Raw genomic sequence first — 24142 nt, 5'->3', positions numbered from 1 at the left:
CTGATGGCCAGGCGGCAGGCCTGTGGGATATACCCTTTGGTTGTTTGATGATGCATGGAGGGGATTGTCATCATTGCAATTGAATGAAATACGATAGGACAAATGTAAAGCTGGTGTTCTTCCATGTAAACTATCACATAATTCACAATAAAAACTAGCTAACTAACTAAATAAAATAAAAAGTGGTACAAAAATAAAATAAAAATATCCACAAACATGCAATTAGATAACTAGTGAGTCAACCTGAGTAAGTAAAAAGGAGAAAAGTTAACTAATCTGGATCCTAATAGTGGCTCAATTATTAAGTGGTTTGACCCCCAGAGGCCTGGATAGTAACAGTTGAGTGCTGTCAAGTCTGTTCTGATTTATAGCGATCATGGGTTCATTAGAACAACATGGGTTCATTAGAACATGGGTTCATTAGAACAACATGGGTTCATTAGAACAACATGGGTTCATTTCCAAGGAGAGGCTGGTGGGTTTGGACCTCTGGCCTTGGAGTCAGCAGTCAGTGCTTATCCTACAGCACCACACCAGGGACTCCAGAAGGACAAATAGAGAACATGAATGTTCTGGGCCTCTGCTTCCATTTTATCAGACTAAGGAGTACGATCTGATGATCTCTGATACCCCAATAGTTCATATACTTAATGCTTTTTAAGAACTATTCTGCCAGCATATAATGTCATATGTTAAATAAGGAGTACTTGTCTAAATTGGCTGTGTAAAAGTTCAGCCTGAACACTGTGTCCTTTATATTTTATATGTGTTACTCAGTCCTTACGTGAAGACATAGGGAAAGGTGTACCCACCCCATAATGGGATTTCTAATGGGATTGACCTGTAAGGCATTAAGAAGTTTGCTATAATGATTGTGTCAAAGGCCAGGTTTATGAAAGCAGAGATGAAACTTTGTAAGCTATAAAAAATCGTGACTTGTACACTAATATCCTTCATTGACTTTTCAGTTGTTACTCAGTAAACTTACAGATGGTGAGTTTCTGAAAATCAGATTGGAAGTAAAAATAATGCATAACCTGGGCATTTTCTCTGAGATCTGGAACTTCACTGCTTTTCATAGTTCAGTTCCAATTTGAATTTAAGCCAAACATTTCCTCTGGTTCTTACCAAACTTTCTGTATAGTTTAGATAACCCTTGTTGTGCTCTGAGGGAAACAAATAAAAAGAAAGCCACATTGCACAAAACAATTTTCACTTTAAAATTTAGCCAAGAACATTTAGAACTGGCAGAGATTCTGTTATTTTAAAGAGTCCCAGGCAAGTATTACAAACAGTGTTTTAAGCATTATATTTTGAATGGTGAAACATAAATGCCATTTTAATTTACACTGTCATTTTCAACATGTTAGATAATAAATGATACTCAAGTCTTCTCCATTGTTCAAGTCTTCACATCTCCATTGCTCAAAGACAGTCTCCATTTCAGAACTCTGAATTCCCAAGCAGCCATAACTATTGATGTGTGTTCAGTAGTGTTGTTGTTGTTAAGTGCCGTCGAGTTGGTTCTGACTCATAGTGACCCTGTATAAGGTTTCCAAGAAGTAACTGGTAGGTTTGAACTGCCGATCTTGTGGTTCACAGTCCAGTGCTAATCCTACAGCGCCAAACTACTTGATGCTAATTTTCATATACATGTAAGAAAAATGGTTCTAAATCTCAGTCAGGATCTTTCTCAGTATTGTAAATGAGTGTGTCGAGTAATAATTTGTGCTTTACTAATGAACCCATATCGTTAAGTGCCATTGAGTCAGTTCCAACTCAGTAAGGTTTCCTAGGAGCAGCTGGTGAAGTTGAACCACTGATCATGCAGTTCAAACCAACCTTGCGGTCCAGTGCATTTTCCCACAGTGCCACACCAAACTCCAGTGGACCCATAACAACAGATATATCAGTAATTTTCAAAAACAGAAGTTAAACTTAGCAACCAGTGATGTGTGGTTAGTTATACTGGAGCTTGGAGCACAATGTTAAATGCAGGAGACTTATTTTCTCTCTTGCCTGCCTCACTGGCAGGTTCTGTACCTTTCCCTTGCAGGTAAGGGCACCATTCATATTTATTAAGCTTTTGTATTAAATTGTACATACTTTGTATTTTGTTGTTTAATTGAATTTTTATTTATTTATTTACTTTTTTAGTTTTTATTGTGAATTGAGTGATTCATTTACATGGGGGAACATCATCAGTTTTACACTCATCGTTTCATTGCAATTATTACTATCTCCTGTGTGCATCATCATTCAACAGTATTTGCTTCTATTCCCTCAGTTTTATTTTATTTGGGGGAGGGAGTGTACACAAAATCACTCAGGAATATAGAATCATTTAAACAACCAAAGGACACATTCTGCAAGCCTGCCCCCGGCCACTAGCATATTTAATTGAATTTTACAACATTACGAAATAGAGTTTTAGATGAAAAGTGAAGGGTGAGTGATAAAGTATATTTTAATACAGGTCCAGGTGTATGCATACATGCATACGCCCAGAGGCATTAGATGTTTGTGATAGGAGCCTGACCGTGTGTGTGTGTGTGTGTGTATGTATGTGAGAGAGAGAGAGAGAGAGAGAGAGAGAGAGAGAGAGAGAGAGAGACCCAGTGTACCCCATGATCAACTCCATCTATCTTTCAGTGGAGGCTTATGTATTGCTTATTCTGCTGTCTAGGGCTCAATGGTGCTTCTAGATTAAGGTGAATTAGATGATCTACTTCTGAAAATCAGCCATTGAAAATCCCCATGGAACACAAAGAGCAGTTTCATACCAAATCATGGGAAAAGTGTAATAGTGGGCAGCATTTTGTTCTCTTTGATGTGGAGCTGCTATGAGTTGATGGTTGACTCCATGGCAGCTAGCTTCTCTCGGTCTCGGTCTATGCTGTTATTATAAGTGCCATTGAGTTGGTTACAACTCACAGAGACCCTAAAAAGGATTTCTGAGGAGTGGCTGATGGGTGTGAACCACCAACTTTGCAGTTAGCAGTCCAGTGCTTATCCTATAGTGCCATACCAGGACTCATTGTCTACCTGTCTGTCTGTCTCCCATCCATCCATCTATTGAGTCAGAACTGACTTGATGGCATTTAACATGTGTTCATTAAAAAAGTACAAATTATTATTCTATAATACTGAGGAAGATCCTGACTGAGATTTAGAGACATTTTTCTTATATGTACATGAAAACTAGCATCACCACCACCGTCTCATTGATCCTGCGTGTTTCAAAGGAGAAATTAGGTGTTATTTGTATCACTTTATCTATTTGCCTTTTGAAAAATATTATTCACTGAACTTGTCAAGGGAGAGGCCATTCAGACTCTTACAGACTTTATTGATATTACCGTAATTTTGGTCTAAAATTTAATACGCAGCTAAATTTTCTAATACAAGTTAAAATGATCACATCAAGCACATTAATTTAAATCTTGGTATTTTTAAAATGTCCCTGAGATGAAAGCAAAGTAGAGCTTTAAATACTGAGATGATTCTTTCTTTTTTTTTTTTTTTTTACTAAATCTTATCAGGGTTATCACAGGACAGAAAATAATCCACAAATTTACAGAGATCATTAAGTCAACAAGACCAAAGTGGTGCTACTCTAAATGGAAAGACATGATTTGTTGCCAGCAAGTTTTGCTCTTCCAGTTAGGTTCCTGCATGAAGTCTAGTAACCAAATTCCTTAATTGTCCTCATTATCAGCTCCTTTTAGCAGCTATTCATTAAACATATCAAACTGACTAGGCGTATTCTCCTGGTTGCATTATATACAGCTGATTTCTATGTGATAGAGAATGGGGGGCAAAGATAAGGAATTTATCAGAGATAAACACATCTAATGCAGGTGTAAGACAAAGTGAAAGATGTTTTCTTGTAAAGCACCTCTGTTCCAATGACCTTATTTCTGTTATTCAAAATCACTCAGAGGCAACTGATGAGTATTTTTAAAAGACAAAATAACTCCTGTGCCCCAATATCATGTCTAAAAAACGAAGTCCTGATTTAAAAACCAGATATAGTTATTTATTAAAAATCAGGAGTTCCAGTTTTGAAAAATGCTTGAGGAAGTCCCGAGTTCTTTTCCTCCTGGAACTCAAGATTTAAATCAAACAATTAGATATCAGATTGCACAAAAGACTTCCTTTTAGTTTTAAATCTAGTAATTTAACGAAGTCAAAAGCCAGGCTCATAGGGAAGTTTAGTGGTACTGTTTCAATATGTTCACATATATAAGTCAACTAGTAACTGTTGATGTAATCTGAGTGTTCTCTCAATGAAAGCAGAGAGTTTAAGAATGAGCTTGGTCCAAAAATGAGGAAAACAAAAGGAATGATAATAATCTGCTTAATTTATTGTTAAAACAGCAGAAAGAGAAGCCAGAAATACTAAAAAAAAAAAAAAAAGTCAGAAAACAGAATGAAGAGGTGGAATGAATAGACAGGAAGAGAGAAGGAAAGTGTATAAAATTTTAAGGGAAAGAAAATGAATAATTACTATGGGATTTAAGGTTAGAAAAGGAAGGGAAAAAACATCACAGGTTGTCATTCTGCTTCTATATTCCGTTTGGTTTAACCCAGTAAGAAACTCCTTCCTGGAAAGACTGACAAAAACAGGCAAGGTAATTTTCATATGGAAATAACAGTTGATCTTTTTTGTTTGTTGTTTTTCACAGCTGTCTTCAGTCAGATGTTAGATCATTCCAGAATATAAACCCATCGTTTAATTAGCCCATCTAAACAAACTTGATTTACTAAATTAAATTTTTTATTTCAAAACCCCTGTAAGTAGGAACTTATTTCTGCTTATTTGTAATCAAAATTTTATTTTTTTAAAATTCCATCAATGTATTATTTACAACTGTCCTCCAAAACAACTCAACATAGCATACCTTCTCCCTAGTCTTTCTCGTCTGCGGACAACTCAGTATGAATGGAAAGATACCAAATAAAGGCATTTTGCTATTTCATTCTTGGTGTCAGTGGTTTGCAGTGTAAGGTGACAAAAAGCACAAGTTGCCATTTCACTTTGGGGACATTTCTTCAAAATAATAGCTAGGAAACCGAGCCTCAACCTTTATGGCAACAATTCAATAACAGGGAGGCGATCAAGGTCAAGCCACTGCACCCACATCCATCACCCAGCATGGTCACACAGGTATTACTCATTTGGCATCACAGAAATGAAGTCATTACAGCCAAGGGCTGTGTCGCCAGATCAGCTACCGCTGCTCTGGAAAGCAACTGCTCATCTTTGCCTAATGGCTTACATTTGAGAAAGGTTTCAGCTCCCAGAGTTAACAGTCCATATCATTAGCCTGTAACTATTTTTAAACTAAGTCAGCTCTTCAGTTTCTTTTTCTTTTTTGCCATATTTCTTGTGCCACAATGTCAGAAGTCATAACACTTGTTAAATTTTCCCCTATGGGTTATAAGAGATGTGTCAGAATGTGTTCACTGGAGTCAGCTGTGCCGAGGGCAGGGTTGGGGGTGGGGTTGGGGAGGAACAAGCCCATTTGAAACAATGCTGTTGTCTCGTGCCCTTGAGGCAGTCTGATTCATAGGAGATGTTCAGTAATTGTTGGATAAAAAGTTGAACCACTGTACTTTTATTATCTTTGGGGTGAGATTAACACCAATGACAATATTTACCATTTTCTATAGGAAGCCTTGGGATGCTGTGTTCATAAATTGCATCTTTCAATGGAAGAATTTTCTCTTTCATTGAATGATAGCACTTTATGTTTAAACACGTTGTAGAGATGAAACATGCAAACCTTATCACTTACTCTGACTTGCCTGGTACTGTGAGGGAGGACTGCATGATTTAGAGCAATGTTGCAAAGTCAGAGAAAAATTGATTCAAAGGATCTGATATTTTTTCCTAAAGAGTACTTGTCTTTTTAAATTTGCATAAATTCTGTGATAGTAATTTATGATGCAACACACCTGCCTTAACCAAAGAAAGAAACATATGTGTAAATTTTTCAGATATATTACTCTTCAATTTCAGAAGGTCTTATTTGATCCCCTAGTTTTAAGCTGTTTACCCAATTAGAGGTCACTTAGTTCCTAGATTGCCTCCCCACCTTCAAGGATTATATTTCCTGAAAAAAGATCAATCTTGACACTGTTTCCGTGCTCAAAAGTATTCATTGATGGATCTTTTGAAGTTCCTTTTAGAATTCAATCCTGTATTTAACAAATTCCCAGTTGGTATATTAGAATTCAGAGGGATGCATAAAAGGTGATTATAATTTCCTAAGCTCTTCATACCTGGAGGCATATTTATCTTGCCTGTAAATGATGTCAGTTGTAGCTCAACAAAAAGGACAGTTTCCTGAAAACTAGAACCTTTTCAGACACCCTGACAAGGATATATAGCAGAGAAATGAGACTGCAGATTTTTTTAAAAAAGCATTATATTGTAAACTGAGTGAAAGTTTACAGAGTAGATCATCAGTTTTACATACAGCAAATTGCATACTTAGTTTCATCTCAGTGTTGTCCCACTTTCTCACACTGGGTCTTTTTCCCTTTCACTCTCCTTCCCAATCCCTCTAAACCTTGCCCCCAGGTTTTGACCTTGAATGCTTGGCCATTATTCCATGGTGAGCATGCCTCAGTAGTGCTTTTGCCCCCCTCCCCCCCCATATACCTATCTACCAATTGGTTGAAAATTGGGCCATGAAGGTGAATTCTGTTCTAGACCTGATGGGCAGAGGACCATAGTCTCAGGTTCTTCCAGTCTCTTCCTGACCAGTTAAGACTGGTCTTTTTTTCATAATTCTGCGTTTTGTTCCACACTGTCTCCGACTCTATCTAGGGTTTTCTAATACGATTCCTTTCCAAGAAGTTAGTAGTAATAGCTGGGCACCAGCTAGTTCTTCTGCTTGTAGACTCATGGAGACTGATACTCGCATGTTCCATTCGTTCATTGGACTAATTGATTCCAAGCATTTTCAGTTTTCATCACTGTCTTTTTCACATAGAGGCACCAATAGTTGCACATTAAATGGCCGGCCATTCAGGAGCTTTTAAGATGCCTGTTGCTGCTTTCAAAAGTAGGATGTAGAATACAGTCTTTGTGAACTATGTTACGCCAGTTGACCATGGTGTTCCCTGAGACTATGTTCCTGAGACCCAGACCCGGAAATTCATTGCCACAAAGTGTTTTTATGTTCATTTCCACCCCCTGTATGCTTCATCACATTCATTGGTGTGTTTGCAGCAAAGGTAAATCCCATATACATATATCCTCAGTCATATCATTGTATATTTGCAGGTATACTCCCACTCTTCCTCCCCTTCCCGTTCAACCTGTGTATCTGTCCATGTATGTAACTGTAGAACATCGTTGTTGCAGGGTTGTGTATATAACAGGATGTATGTCTGTCCCTTTAGCCATACATTTCTTCTTATGTCTTTACCTATTTTCATTCTTCTGTCAACCTCCCTTGTGTTGTATACTGCCATCACCCAAGTTAACGCATCTACCTTCCAGACAGTAAATTGCTCATCTTTCCCTTCCACCCCTGGTAATCATCAAGGAATGTTTCTTTTAGCATTAAAACCTTTTCTTGAGTGCTTGCAAGAATGGTCTTATACGGTATTTGTCAATTTGTGATTATTTTCACTCAGCATTATGTCTTCCAGGTTCATCCATGCTGTGAATCATCATATTCATCAGTGCTGCACAGTATTCCATTGTATGCTCCATAGTTTGTCTGTACATTTTTCTGTTAATGGGCATTTAGGCTATCTCCATTTTTTTCCTATAGTGAATAATGCTGAGATGAACATCAATGTGTGTGTATCTATGTACATGTCATGGTTTTTAATTCTTGGGGCTATATACCAAATAAAGGAATTACCGGGTCATACACTATTGCTATTTAAATCCTTTTGAGGAAGCACCATACTGTTTACCACAGTGGTTGCACCATTGTACAGTTCGCCAGCAATTTAGGAGGACCCAAGTCTCCACACACTCATCAGCATTTGTCAGTTTCTGTTTTATTGAACTTGGCTATTAATGGGGTGAGATGATATCTTGTTGTTTTGATTGCTTTCAGCTCTGGTAGCGTTGTGGTTATGAGTTGGGCTGCTAACCTCCAGATCAGCAGTTCGAACCTACAAGCTGTCCCATGAGAGAAAAATAAGGCTTTCTACTCCTGTAACGATTTACAACCTCGGAAACCCTATACAGGGTCACTATGAGTCGGAACCGACTCAAAGGCACTTAACAACAGCAGCAACAATGGCTAATTGTGTCCATGTCTTCTGCCCATTTTCAGTTGGATTAGTTGTCTTCTTCTTGTAGAGGTGTTAAATTTTTTCTGTAAATTTTAGAGGTTAGTTCCTTTTCTAATATGTCATTGCAAAAAACAACAACAAAAAAAAACAAAAACTGGTCTGTGGACACTCTTTTAATTCGTTTTTGTTAAATCTTTTGATGGACATAGTATCTGATTTTCAGGAGGATCCAATCATCTATTTTGTCATCTGTGTATTTTTAGTTATTGTTTAATAGTATACTCATGCCATGTATTAGATCCCCTAAGTTTGTCCCTATTTTTTCTTTGACCTTTATAGTTCTAAATTTCGTATTTAGGCCGTTAATCCACACTGAGTTTGATTCTGTATGTAGTCCAAGATATGGGTCTTCTTTCATTTTTCTGCATATGAATATCCAATTTTGCCACATCTGTCAATCTCTGGTCGTTGTCTGTTCTTGTTGGTTTTCAGTCCAAAGAACTCCCTTTAGGATGTTTTGAAGTGCTGGATTGGCTTTGACAAAATCTCTTAGCTTCTGTTTATCCTGGAATGTCTTGATTGCACCATCGTATTTGATTGACAGTTTTGTTGGATAAAGAATTCTTGGTTGGCAGTTATTTTCTTTTAGGGCTTTATATATGTCTCCCCATTGCCTTCTTGCCTGCATGGTTTCTGCTGAGAAGTCAGAGCGTAATCTGATTTGCTTGCCTTTGTAGGTAACACTTCTCTTTTCCCTGGCTGCTTTTAGGATTCTCTCTTTGCCTTTGTTTTTTAGAGAGCTTGATTATGATATGTCTCAGTGATTTTCTTTTGGGATCTATTCTTCCTGTGGTTCGTTCAGCTTCTTGAATGTTTATCTTCTCATCATTCAATATGTTAGGGAAATTTTCTTCCGGAAGCTCTTCAACGATCTCTTCTGTGGACTTCTGCGATTCTTCCTGTTTTGCAATACCAATAATTCTTAAGTTATTCCTCTTCATGTTATGCAGCATGAATCTTAGACTCTCTTCAGATTTTTTAATCCTTTTTTTCTGCTTGCTCTTCAATCTTAGCAGTATTGAGAGATTTGTCTTCCAGCTTACTTGTTCTGGCTTCCACCTCTTCCATTCTCTTGCTTTGTCCATTTCTGATATTTTATTATTAATCATCTGTACTTCTTTTTGCAGGTTTTGGATTGTTTCCAATGTCGTATCTATCTTGTTTGATTGCTCCAGTAGCACTTTCCTGACTTCTTCCTTATTTTCCTCCACCCCTTTTTGAAGTATTTGAATTTGTTTTCATATCATTCTTCTGAATTACTTCTCAGGCAGACCCAGAGCCTGCTCTTCTACTGGAAGTCTGTATCTGCTTCTAGCTAATTTGTCTCACTTACTTTTTTCTGGTTTTGGACATGTGTTGAGATCTTTAATTGTGTTTTTTTGAACATTTTCAGCAGTTATATGGGTTTTTAATGCTTAAATGGATGTATGTGACTTTGTTGTTAAGCTTACTGAGCGTTTGTCTCCTGATGGATATGATCTGGAGATAGGTGTCCCTTTTCATGTGTAATGCATAGCAGCTGGTTTTGGCTCTTGTCCAGATGGTGGGGTATTACAGGGTATGCTTGTAGCTTGGCTGTATGAGCAAAGTACTGTCTCTTCTTGGGTTAGGTAGGGGAGAAAGCTTCAACCCCTGGGAAAAGAGTGAGGCCAAAAGAACCAAAGAAGAAACAGTATAAAAGCAGAGACAGAAACCACCAATCAAAAACAAAAATAAAATTGTGATTGACTATCCAGTAGCCCTTGCTGTGCAGGCAGGGATAAATTCCCCAACTCATTGTATTTCCCCACCCAGGTCAGCTTTGGTGCTGGGTCCCAGAGTCAAATATCATAAGAAGCAGCCTATGGGTATCCTCTCTGTGCCATTGGGAACTGTTGGTACAGTGCTGGACCCTTTTGGAGGTGAGCTCCCACCGGCCTGAAGGTGTCTGGGCTAGGCAGTGAGGGTGCAATTGTAGTGAAGAGGTAAATATACGTGAAAAATGAAAAGTGAAATATGAAAAATCGGTTACACCTCTCCCTACTAAAGAGCAGCTCCGCCACTTCTAGCGCTGGGTCACTGCCTCAGCCCATTCTTGTAATGTATGTATTTGTTACATTAACACATGAATTTATCTCCATTATTTACACACACACACACAATCTATTAAACTAAAAAATACACTAGTTTTTTACTTAACAAAAGTAAAGAAAATTAGAGAGGAAGTAACAACACATGAATGTTGCTGGTAGAGTTTTTGGGAGTAAAATGTGGAGAAGCAGTAGAGCTAAGAATGTCAGTACCAAACACTTATAAAGATGGGAGGTTCCAAGGAGCATAGAGTCAAGAACATAGACATATATTGTAGAGAAGAGATTCACAATGTACTCTCCAATCTATTACCTCCCTGATCCGATCTAGCAACACTACTTCAGCTATTCAGGCAGGAGAATGGTAGGTTCTTTTCTGCAGATTTCTCAAGAATACTTCCAATTCAACCATCAGCACTCATGGAAGCAGCAGTCAAGAATCAAACAACGTATTGCATTAGGCAAATCTGCTGCACAAGACCTCTTTAAAGTGTTCAAGAGCAAAGATTCCCAAGATGAGAGTTGAATTTTCTCTTCAGGTTCTTTCAACTTGAGAAATGTTGGGCATATCCTTCCTGTTGGATTTTCTAACTCAAGTGCTTTACACATTTCATTATAATACTTGACTTTGTCTTCTTGAGCTGTGCTTTGAAGTTATCTGTTTAGTTCTTATACCTCCTTTTTTTATTCCTTTTGCTTTAGCACCTCTATGCTTGTGAGTAAGTTTCAGAGTCTATTTTGACATCCTTTTTGTCTTTATCTTCTTTATTGTCTTCTTAATAACCTTTTGCTTTCTTCCTTTATGATGTGTTTGATGTCATCCCACAACTTTTCTGGTGTTAGGTCTTTAGTGTCTAATGCATCAAACCTGTTCTTCAGATATGTTCAAAGTCAAATTTTGACTCTTGTGACTTGTTATAATTTTCTTCATCTTCAGCCTGAACTTACATATGAATAACTTTGGTAGTCTGTTCCACAGTCTGCTCCTGGCCTTGTTTTGGCTGATGACATTTAGCTTTTCTACTGTCCCTTACCACAGATGTAGTCAGTTTGATTTCTGTGTATTCTGTCTAATGTATCGTTATATATAGTTATCTTTCATGTTTTTTTAACAGGGTATTATTGGCAATTAATGCCATTGGGCTTGGAAAATTCTGTTTTATATCTATATCTATATATCTATATCTATTTATATATATCTATCTATATCTATATATCTCCACTGCATATACAAGCATCATTTCTATCACCAGGACCATATTTACCAACTACTGATTCTTTCTCTTTGTTTCCAACCTTTGCATTGTAATCACCAGTAATTATTAATATGTCTTGATTTCATGTTTGATGAAATTCATAGTGAAAAAGTTGGTACAATTCTCCAATTTGATTATTACTGGCTTTAGTCGTTTGTGTGGAAAGTTGAATAATAGTGGTGTTAAGTGGTCTTTCTTGTAGGCATATGGATATTATGCAATCACAGCATTGTACTGCAAGATAGATCGTGAGATATTCTTTTAATGATGAAGAGGCTGCTGCTCTTCTTCAATTTGTCATTCCTGGCATAGATAACCATATGGTTGTCAGAGTCACACAGGCCCAGACCAGTCCAGTTCAGCTCACTAATGCCCAGGATATCAATCTTTATGCATTCCATTTGATTTTTGACAACTTCCAATTTTCCTAGATCCATACTTTGTAAATTCAATATTCACATTTTCAGTGGGTGTTTACAGTTGCTTTCCCTCACATTTTGAGTTGTGCCTCCTCAGCACAGGTAGGCTGTGAAAGCTGTGCTCCGATCGCATCCTCACGGTCATCTCTAGTTTGAGGACACACCTCTTTCCCAGTAGCATATTTTTCCCCCAATAGCAATTTCAGTGCCTTTAAATTTGAGGGGCTCATCTTCTGACACTGTATCTGATAATATTCTTGTGCTATTCATAACATTTTCATTTTCTGCTATTCAGAAGGTTCTCAATTCTAACCATTCAGAAGCAGTTTGCTTCTCCTTCCTACTCTTAGTTTGGAACCGTGGCTGAAACCTGTTCACCACGGTTGATCCTGATTGTATTTAAGACTGTGGAGACATAGCTTCCAGCATCACAGCACCACACAAGCTACCACAGTAAGACAAGCTGAGTGTTGAAATGAGCATTGGAGGTAGTCAATAAATGTATTGTTGGATCCTCTCCACAATCGTCTACATGCAATTCAGCATGAAGCCTTAATTTAAACCACATATTGTCTGTCATACAGAGAGCTTTAATTACAAAAGAGAGCCATTTTCAGACTAATCTAATTGAGTACATGGAAAATGGAAAGATGGCAAATTTCCCCAACTCATTGTATTTAAGCACTCTATTCTATTATGCCTCTTAATGTTTTCTCTTTTTCAAGTTCCTTCATTTATTTTTATGGTTCCCTTACCCCTGTTATCCGTTTTAAGGTTTAAATCTTAGGAGAGTAAGTCTTTTCTTTTAACTTGCTTGGAATGTTATATAGGGTACCTCATTGCCTCACACCAGTGATAATGAGACGTTTCTAGACAATGATTAGAATTCAAATAGAAAGAGATACAATTATTAATAAGTAAAACTTTCACATTTGGAAATTAGAACTTTTCATTTACTTCAAATATTTCTATTTCATAGCAAGCACTCTAAATGGGCATAGGGATTAAGAACCACACTATATCTCCCTATTCTTTAATTACTTTTTAATCTGGGTTTGTAAATGTGATTCTCGTTCTTTCAGTGAACATTCATTAAGTTGAATAGTATATCAGAACAGGATCTGGTGGAAGTGAATTGAGATCTTTATTTTACAGTCAATGAATAATGAGTAGTTTGAAGAGCACTGGTGGCACAGTGGTTCAAGCACCTAGCTGTGAATCTAGAGTTTGTCAGTTCAGACCCACCATCTGCTCCAGATGAGAACGGTATGGTAGTGTGCTTCCATAAAGAAATAGATTCTCAAAATCCTGTGGAACAATTCTCCTCGGTCCTCTGACAGTGCTGTGAGTCAAAACCAACTCAACAGCACGGGTTTAGTTAAGTTGTGGATGATTTACTTTCATCTAAATATAAGACAGAGAATTACCATGTGTTCATAGTCTGTAGGTCTTCTGGTGTAGCGCTGTAGGGTTAGCACTGGACTGCGGACTACAAGGTCAGCAGTTCAAATTCACCAGCTGCTCCTTGGAAACCCTACTGTTATTAACTGCCATCTAGTTGGTTCTGATGCAAAGTGACCCTGGGGGTCACTCTGAGTTGGAACTGAATCGATTGCACTTAACAATGATACAGTTCTCTATCAGTTAATGCTACAATTTCTAGAAACAGACAATTATCCATATGTGTTTTTAATAAAACCTCAAAAGGGCTGAATTTACCTTAACACAAAGCTCATAAGGCAGGAAGGGGAAGGAAAGAAGTATCAATAGAAATGAGAAGCCTAAGAGGAAGTGGGAAGAAAGCTATTACACTGAGGGGGTTACATACACTGGTACAAAACAAAATGTATATAGACATTGTTGAATTGAAAACCAATTTGCTCTGCAAACTTTCACTCAAAGTAGAATTAATTAAAAAAAATATATATGTATATATATATATATATAAAACAAAACAAAGCCTCAATTTGTAAGGTTATCCAATGGCAATTTATTTTTGTTCACTATTCAGAAAATTAGTTTGTCATTATAATCCAGGAAGATCTAGTTCTGATTAAAAATTCCCTAGATTTAAAAAAAATAAATATATTGACATATCTTCAAGATTGCTCTAATTGCTTATAAAACTCAGAAAAATATAAATTGAAACCCTCAGTTTACCAGACCTTTCCCCTTCCCACATCTGTTTTTTGGAAGAAAGAAGACATCTACATAGCTGATACTGAGAATGGGAAACATCAGAAATGATCCTTCTTTTTGGGTCATTTCCTCAACAAATTATTTATTGAGCCCCCATTTGTTCCAGATATGTGCTGGTGCTGAGGTCACAAACCCTTTTCACAAGCTATTCCGCTCAGCGTCATCTCTCCAATATAAGTTCTCTGTGATGATTTATTCTTATTTGTAATTTTGGAAATAGGTATGTAGCAGGAAGGGGCAAACTACTCTGTAGGATGTTCCAGGCTGTGAACTTTCAGAAGAGGTTGCCAGTACTGTCCTCTGAGACACTTCTGTGTGGATTCAACCACCAACCTTTTCAAATGTAGTTGAATACTTACCCGTTTGAATACCCCTCAAAAGTTGAACCAAGTACTGCGCTGTGGTTGATTCTAACTCATAGAAACCCACTAGGCTGTCTGATAGTTTTTTCAAGGTTGTAGTCCTTTATGGAAGCAGATTGTCACATCTTTATCCCATGGTGGATTTGAACCACTGACTTTTTAGTTAATAGTGAGTGTTTTAACCACTGTACCATCAGGGCTCCCTTTGAGCTATTCAGGGACCCAGAAATGGAGTACTACATGGCGTACTAATAAACAGAAGACAAGAAAGTCAAGGGTTTGGGCTCTGGCTTTAGACTATACCTGGGTTTGAACCTTGACTTTCTTATATATTGTTGTTGTTGTTGTCAGGTGCCATCGAGTCGGAACCGACTCATAGCGACCCCATGCACAGCAGAATGAAACAATGTCCGATCCTGGGCCAACCTCACTACCGCTGCCACACTTGAGTCCATCAATGATGCCACCTGGCTGATCCATCTCGTTGGGGGTCTTCCTCTTTTTCTCTGACTCTCCACCTTACCCAGCATGACATCCTTCTCCAACGATTGTTTCCTCCGGACAATATGTCCAAAGTAGGAGAGACGAAGCTTAGCCATCCTGGCCTCCAAGGAGCACTCTGGCTGCACTTCTTCCAAAACAGATCTATTGGTTCTTTTGGCAGTCCATGGCACTTTCGGTATTCTCCTCCAACACCACAACTCAAAGGCATCAATTCTTCTACGATCCTCCTTATTCACTGTCCAGCTTTCATATCCATATGAGGCTATTGAAAACACAATGGCCTGGGTCAGGCGCACCTTAGTCCTCAAGCTGACATCTCTACTCTTCAATACTTTAAAAAGTTCCTGTGCAGCAGATTTGCCCAGTGCAATACGTCGTCTGATCTCTTGACTGCTACTTCCGCGAGTGTTGATAGTTGATCCAAGAAGAATGAAGTCCTTGACAACTTCAATCTTTTCTCCATTGATAAGAATGTTGTTTATTGGACCAGTGGTGAGGATTTTTGTTTTCTTGACATTGAGATGCAATCCATATCGAAGGCTGTGCTCTTTAATCTTCATAAGTAAATGTTTCAAGTCCTCTTCACTTTCAGCGATCAAGGTTGTATCATCTGCATATCGCAGGTTGTTAATGAGTCTTCCTCCAATCCTGATGCCACGTTTTTCTTCATAGAACCCAGCTTCTCGTATTATTTGCTCAGCATACAGGTTGAATAAGTATGGTGAAAGAATAGAACCCTGTCTCACTCCTTTCCCAATTTTATATATTAGCAGTAGATAATGGACTGGGCCTCAATGTCAGTTTGAACTGGAAAGTTGGTGGTTCAAACCCACCAATCACTCCTTGGAAACCCTATACAGGGTTGATATGGGTTGGACCTGACTCGACGACACTTAACAACGACAACGTAACCTTAAACATTTTGCTTGACATCTCAGTGACTCGGTACCACATGTGTAAAAACACCTGTAATTCTTTGCCTTTGAGTTGCTCTAACTCATAGTGACCTGATTTGTTGTTGGTGAGCTTGAACCACTGACCTTGCAATTCAAACCGAGTTTTCGGTCCAGCACATTAACCCATAGGCCAGCATAAAGTTTCCCCATAGGATTTCCAAGACCTTAAATCTTTCTTGAAGAAGATTGCCACAGTTTCTCCTCCACATGGGTGGTGGGTCCCAACAACTGAAAATTCGTATAGCATCCAAGCTGTTAACCAATGTGCCTCCTTGAAGTTAACAGTCCAGGGCTTATCACACAGTACCACCTAGGCTTCTTAGATCTATAAAGTCCCTAAACCAAACCACTGCCATCAAGTCGATTCTGACTCAGAGGGACCCTGTAAAATCTTTACCAGAGCAGACAAGCCTCTTGTTTCTCTAGTGGACCCACTGGTGGGTTTGAACTGCTGATCTTGTGGTTAGCAGTCCATTACTAATCATACAGTGCCAATAAGGTTCCTTATCTATTAAAATAATAAAAGCCAAACCCACTGACATCAATTCAATTCTGACTCTTGGTGACCCTGTGTAGGGTTTCCAAAGCTATAAATCTTTACCAGAGCAGAATGTCTCCTCTTTCTCCCGAGGAGCTGTTGGTGGATTCGAACTGCTGACCTTGAAGTCCAACAAGTAACCCCCTACACTACCAGGGCTCCTTATCTGTAAAATAGAAATAGTTGATTCATGTTGTTAGTTGCTGCTGAGTCTGTTGAGTCAACACACCACATGTCACGTGACCTTTGAAAACCAAATCTGCAAGCCTGTCTTCTAAGGAGTCTCTGGGTGTGTTTGAACTGCCAACCTTTGACTAGTTGTTGAATGCTTAACGGTGTCACCCAGAGATGCCAGTTAATTCATAGGGTATTTTAATGATTACATGAAATAAGTACTCAAGTTGGTTACAACATTGTAAATAGCAATATTAACTGTGTTCTCTCCTGATAATAATCGATCTCAGAGCAAGAGACAGCAGATGACCTTTTCGTGCTGGTAGCACTCCCGCAAACCTGGTGAACGTTTCTAAAACCCGCCGGACTTTTTGTAAGAAATGTGGCAAGCACCAATCCCACAAAGTGACAGAATACAAGAAGGGCAAAGATTCTCTATGCCCAGGGAAAGCGGCGTTATGACAGGAAGCAGAGTGGATATGGTGGGCCGACTAAGCCAATTTTCCGGAAGAAGGCTAAAACTACAAAGAACATTGTGTTGAGGCTGGAATGTGTTGTGCCAAACTGCAGCTCTAAGAGAATGTTGGCTATTAAGAGGTGCAAGCATCTTGAAATGGGAGATAAGAAGAGAAAGGGCCAGGTGATCCAGTTCTAAGCATCTTGAAATGGGAGATAAGAAGAGAAAGGGCCAGGTGATCCAGTTCTAAGCGTCATCTTGTTTTATTATTAAAACAATAAAATCTTGATGTTATATTAAAAAAAAAAAGAGAGAGAGACAGCCCATGAGTATTCTGTTGCTTCATCATTTGGTAGCATAAAAGACAAAAGCAAGGTTGCATCTTCATATTGTTTCATCTATAAGGGTGTGGAAAAGTCCTCTATGGATTAATGATGTGACTTTATTAATACAATACCTGGGCAAGTTCTTACTCATGTGTGTTTACAGCATGTCTGTGTTGCACAATGCTGGGTGATGCTCAAGGACAAGAGTGTTTCTCCTTTAATTCCAGAGTCCAGCACCTAGTATAGTATTTTATATACAGAAGACGCTTGATAAATAGGAGTTGTTCAGTTAAATTCTTTAAAAATATTTTAAATTGAAATATATTCCTTTTAAATTACAAAGGTACTACCTGATCTTGGTAGATCATTTAGACTAGAGGCAAATTTTAAAACGAAAAAAGAAAACAATCACTTATAATCCTCCTACCCAGAAAGAACCATTAACATTTTGTTGAATATTTTTCTACTATGTTTCTATGCATACACACTTCTACTTTTTTTTTTTTACAAAAATGGAATTGTACAGTTAAAACTTTTTGGTAGCCTGGTCATTCATAAGAGATTATGAATCGGGCTGCTAACCTCAAGGTCAGCAGTTCGAAACTACCAGCTATTCTGTGGGAGAAAGATGAGGCTTTCTGCTCTCATAAAGGTTTGCAGCCTCGGAAACCCTGTGCAGGGTCACTATGAGTAGGAGCCGACTCTGTGGCACATAACAACAACAATATCTATCCATGCAATCCATTTTCTAAAATATTTTAAATTGGTGTGATTCAAGTTACTTCATCTTTATCCTTGAACATTTATATTCCAAATTTTATATTATAATTATTATTAAATATTACTGGGCATGCTCCTTGCTGCCCTGCACCCAACACCTGCTAATGTGCTCCCATAATGCTATGTATTTTATGATAGCCTGTATTACACTCTGTCAGAGAATCTGCTCTTATCTGTTTATTTGATTTTTCTCCCCCTACCAAGCTATAGACTAGAGAACAGAGGTCCTATTTTGACCATTGCAACTTTAGTTTCTGTGATACTGATTGACTCTTAAAGGGTGCTCAGTATTTATTTGTTGAACACATGAATGCAAGCTATTAGACTTATAGGATAATAAAAAAAAAAATTCTTGAAGTTCATATGAAAGTTTGGTATGCCTGGGACATGAACCTGGAGAAAAGGTATAAACCTTGCAGTGGTGATGGTTGTTGTGTGCCATCAAGTCTGTTCTGACACAGTGGTCTGGTATGATAGAGTAGAACTGACATATGTCAGACTACAACAGTCTAGGGTTTGCTAGACTGAAATCTTTAAAGAGGCAGAACGCCAGGTCTTTTCTCCTGAGGAGCAGATGGGTGAGTTTAAACCATTGACCTTGGTTAGCAGCCATCTGCTTCAACACAGATCCTTAAAACTTGGAGAGGCTGAGCAAATTGAACAATAGCCTGTGGCTGGGAGCTGGAGCTCAGGGTAGAAGAGTCTGGAAAGGGGAGTGAAAATATTTGGCTTGGCTTGGCTTGGCTTTTTCTTCAAGTGAGTGTTCCATCTGGAGCTTCCGTTCTCTCATTGGCCTTTAATAAAAACGTCAGAAGCAATTGGAAGAAAAACTTAATCTTACGGAGGTAGATTGCCAGTCCTATTATATCCCTGCATAAGACACGCTCTCAGCTGCCAGCTTAAAGGTTCATCTTTTGAATTTACCCAGGCACCATGGAAGAAAGTTCTGGCAATCTGCACCTGTGATATGACATCCAAGAAAATCCTATGGAGCAGTTCCACTTTGTAACACATGGGGCTGTCATGAGTCAGAATTGACTTCATGGAAACAGGTTTATCATATACTATGGACTTCCTTACATTAGTCTGCTCAATAGATTCATACTGGGTGGTGGTGATGTGCCGTGGAGTCGGTTCCGACTCATAGCGACCCTGTGCCGAGTTTCTGAGGCTTTATATCTTTACCGGAGCAGAAAGCCTCATCTTTCTCCTGCGGAACAGCTGGTAGTTTTGAACTGCTGACCTTGTAGAACTTATTAATGAGGGACCTGAATTCAATGCTCTATGACTCTTGAGTTCACTTCCTCTGGCTTAGGTTTTAGAGAGAATGTACTCATATTACATGAGAAAATTACTTACAGCTAATTTAAGTAAATGTAGATTATGTTTAACAGTGAGATCATTTCTGATTTGCTTAGGGTAATTCTGCCTTATGAATTAGTTAAAAAAACAGAAAATAAAAACACTAGTATGTAGAAATGAATTGGAGTCCTGGTATGGTGCAGTGGGATAAAGCATTGGACTGCAAGGTCAGTTTGAACCACAAGGTTAGAGGTTTAAACTCATGAGCTGTTCCTTGGAAACCCTATAGGAGGTTGCTATGAGTGGCAACTGACTTGATAGCACTTACCAACTACAGTGACAACACGTAAAAATCAGACCATGTAAAAACTCACGTCAATAGGACCTATTGCAAAACTATATTTACAAGGAGTACATTCAAAGGCAATAAATTAAATAGCCTCATGTTGTTGTTAGTTGCCTGTTGAGTAAGTCTCTGATTCATTCATGGCAGTTCCAAACAAAATAGACGGAAGCATTTCCTGGTTCTGCTGCATCTTAATGAACCTACGTAGGTTCCAATCCATTGCTATGGCCACTGTGTATTTTGAATGTCATTGACGAAGGGACCTCATCTTTCAGCACCGTATTAGAAACTCTTCTGTTGCGCTCCATAGGATTTTCATTGCTTAATTTTGGGGAGTAGATTGCCAAAAAACAGTTGCAGCACTACGTTGAAAAGGAACTGACTGAAATGCAAGCTGGACTCAGAAAAAGAACTGGAATGAGGTATATATATAACGTTGCTGATGACAGATGGATCTTTGTTGGAAACAGATAACAACAGAAAGATGTTTACCTGTGTTTCTTTGACTATGCAAAGACATCTAGAACACTTAGTTGTGCTCATGCGGAATCTACATACACCAAGAAGCCATCATTCAAGCAGAACCAGGGTGTACTGAATGTTTTAAAATCAGAAAAGGTATATATGTTGGTTATATTCTTTCACCATTGTTATTCAGTGTATATGCTGAGTAAATAATCCAGAAGCTGAAGTTCGACCTTATAAAGAAGAATGTAGCATCAGGATTGAGGGAAGACTCATTAACAACCTTTGATATGCAGATGACACCACCTTGTTCGCTGAAAGCAAAGAAGACTTGAAGCCCTTACTGATGAAAATCAAAGCCTTCAGTATGAATTATATCTCTACATAAAGAAAACAAAAATTCTCACAACTGGACAAATAAACATCATGATTAATGGAGAAGTTGTCAAGGTTTTGTTTTGCTTCCATCCACAATTAACACCCAAGGAAACAGCAGTCATTAAATCAAATGACATATTGCATTGGGCAGATATGCTGCAAAAGATCTTGTGGCACTCTAGAATAAGCCTTGGACTTATAACTATAAGGTTGGCAGTTCAAACCAACCAACCTGTCTTTGAAAACCCTATACAGGGTCAGTATGAGTCAGAACCAACTTGACAGCACACAGCAATAGCAACAAAATGGTAAAACACAAAGGTGTTACCTTGTAGACTAAGTTGTACTTGACCCATGCCATGGTATTTGCAGTCACTGTATATGCATGTGTGAAAGCTGAACAATGAGTAAGGAAGACCATAGAAGAATTGATACCTTTGAATTGTACTGGCAAAAAACATCAAATATAACATGGTTTGCATGAAGAGCAAACACATTTGTTTTTGAAGAAATATAACCAGAATGCTTCTTAGAAATGAGGATGTCAAGACTTCATCTCATGTACTTTGGACATGTCGTCAGGAGCAACTAGGATCTGGAGTTTAGTAGATAATGAAAAGAGGAAGACCCATAGTGAGATGGATTGAGAGTAGATACAACAGTAGGCTCAAACAGCAACAGTTGTGAGGATGGCATAGGACTGAGCGGTGTTGTTGTTCTGCGGCACATAGAATCTCTGTGAGTCAGAAATAACACAATAGCACTTAACAACAATTCCTCACTCATTTTCTACAAAACTTATTGTGAACTCAGTGAAGGTTTACAGAGAAGATCATTAGTTTTATTTTCAACAAATCATACAATTTGTTTCAGCTCAATGATCGCATGCAACAAGTTCTTCACTATGGTTCCTATTGACATTCCTTCCACATCCCCATCCCTTCTTAACTTTGTCCTTAAGTACCTGTTGTCCTTTGGATTTTGAATGAGTGACCATATGGTGAGCATACCTTACTAGTGTTAATTATCCTCCTAATAGACCTGTTTACTGCTTGGCTGAAATTTGGAGCTTATTTTTTGTTTTTATAATTTTGCAACTCAATCATTTATGCAACCTTAGCAATATATCAAGATTTTTTGTTTTATTCTTTTTATCTTCAGAATTTATTGTTTATCATGTTTTCAGCTAAGGACTAAGATAATGAGTTTGTTTTCTGAGACTGATGTTAAAAGGACTCATCTTTCATCTTGGTTCCAGCAGAGAACATAGTTGTGTTGTTATTGTAGTGTGCTGTTGGGTTAGTTCTGACTCATATCGATCAAACCCTGTATAGGGTTTCTGTGGCTGCAAATCTCTATGAGAGCAGAAAAAATACAAACTGCATCTTTTCCCCTTGGAGCACCTGGTGGATTTGAACCCCTGACCCTTCAGTTAAATGCCCAGTGTGTAACCCGCAACTGTGCATACAGTTAATAAAATCCCATTAATCTGGCTCTTTACCCTAGCTATTTTAGCTTGTCTTAATCTAGAAGCTTAACTGAAACCTACCAATCATGGGTGACAGTGCTGGTATTTGAAATTCCAACGGCATAACTTCTGGCATTGACCTGACCACAGTACAACAAACTGATAGCTAGATGGTGAAGAAGTATGCTTACAATATCCTAATTTGTCACTCCCAAGCATTAATGAGTGATTAGTTCACTACTACTTAATATTTCCAGTGTTTTCACTGCCTTGGGGTAAAGTTCTAATTTCTTATGATGACTTACTATGTCCTTCAGAACATGAGTTATCTTTAGCCTCTAATAATTTCAAATTCTGGGCATAAGCCAAACTGCTTTAACTTCTCTGAATGGGCCAAGATGTCATATCCTGGACAAGTTACTTAACCTTTCAAAGAATAGTTTTCTCATCTGTTAAAAGGAAGTGCTGTCTCTTGATTTGCATGCCAGAGCTTTACTGCAGAGTGCGGTCAAAATCAATACCTGTAGAAGAGTGAAGAAAGCAGGTCTGACAGGGCAAAATCTTGAACAGCCTAGCAGTTGTAAGGAAAGACAAAGAGGGCTCTACAAGAAACTCTAGACCCAGAATGGCCCTGCAGAGTGGGATCAAGATTTATACCTCTTTATTGACCAGTCATTAGAAGTGGGGTGTTCCCCTTGGGAGACCAGAATAACGGTGGATGAGATGCCTCTCTTCAGCTGAGGGCAACTCACAAAGATGATACAGAGGCAATTGAAGGCTTGGTCTCACAGGAGAGTTTTCACAAATACATTCCTATGGATACTGCTAATACCCAAAACACAGCCTCCTGATTGAACTTAGGCAGGAGGGTCACTAAGACCAACTCACACACATGTAGAATCTTCCTTCTGCCTTCTGCTGACTAGTCCTTAGAAAAGTTATTGAAATTTCTTACAACCAAAACCTAACCTTGAATCTTACAAATATTTACAAAGATCTGAGCTTAGTAGGCAGATAGAAAGCTCTTTTTCATTGGAGGTGGGAGTAGAAAAGGGACAGAAAGGCAATTGTCCTGGAGTCAATTCCTATTCATAGTGACCTCGGGTGTCAGAGTAGAGTTTTTGAACAGCTGCTTTTTGGAAATAGATTGGCAGGCCTTTCTTCCGCATTTCCTCTGTGTGGACTAAAATCTCCAACTTTTCTGTTAGCAGCTGAGCACCTTAACCATTTCTACCATCCAGGGGTTCTAAGCCGAGACCACTGGGGTTTTATTATTGATACCAGATTACTTACAGACTCCCCTTCTTGGGTCAGATGGGTTGCAGTTGCCAACAGATGTCAAATAGTCACTGCTCCTTCGTGGGTTGGGGAGTCTGATAGATCTTCTCCTGTGGCTGTTTCTAAGCATCCCACTCTCCTGCAGAACAATAACCCTTTAAACAATCTAAAATGTCTCATTTCAAGGAAAGACTGAAAACTGGGTTGAGGATGAATGCCAGATAATTACACCGTTTTCTTTTGCAGGAGTCATGGAAGCTGAATGGGGATAGATTTTGCTGACTTGCTTCCAAAGAATCACTTGAGGAAATGATTAGGTCGCACTGGGAGATTTTATTTCAGTTATTTGGTAGTTCTTTCTGTGGCAAGGGAAGTATGTTGTTTCAAAAAATAGAAATTTTTATCCTTGGAAGAAAATTCTCTCTGAAAAATGTTTTTAATATGCTTGCTTTTACTTATTTTATAACTTGATGAAATAAATAGTAAAATTCACAGTGGTGATCAAAAAGTCCTGCCAGGTTACTGTTTGAAACATCT

General features: G+C 38.4%; 1 protein-coding gene and 1 pseudogene across 1 annotated transcript in view; both read left to right on the top strand.

Moving 5' to 3' along the window:
- Positions 1 to 24142, top strand: part of PRKG1 (protein kinase, cGMP-dependent, type I) — a 1720113-nt gene that overhangs the window by 79340 nt on the left and 1616631 nt on the right. The gene's annotated exons all lie outside the window — the stretch shown is intronic.
- Positions 14874 to 17460, top strand: LOC102818540 (annotated as a pseudogene).

Source organism: Chrysochloris asiatica, unplaced genomic scaffold (genome assembly GCF_000296735.1).
Source record: "Chrysochloris asiatica unplaced genomic scaffold, ChrAsi1.0 scaffold00003, whole genome shotgun sequence".
Lineage (NCBI taxonomy): Eukaryota > Metazoa > Chordata > Mammalia > Afrosoricida > Chrysochloridae > Chrysochloris > Chrysochloris asiatica.
The sequence above is the reverse complement of the archived record's forward strand: the minus strand, read 5'-3'. Positions and strand labels throughout refer to the sequence as shown.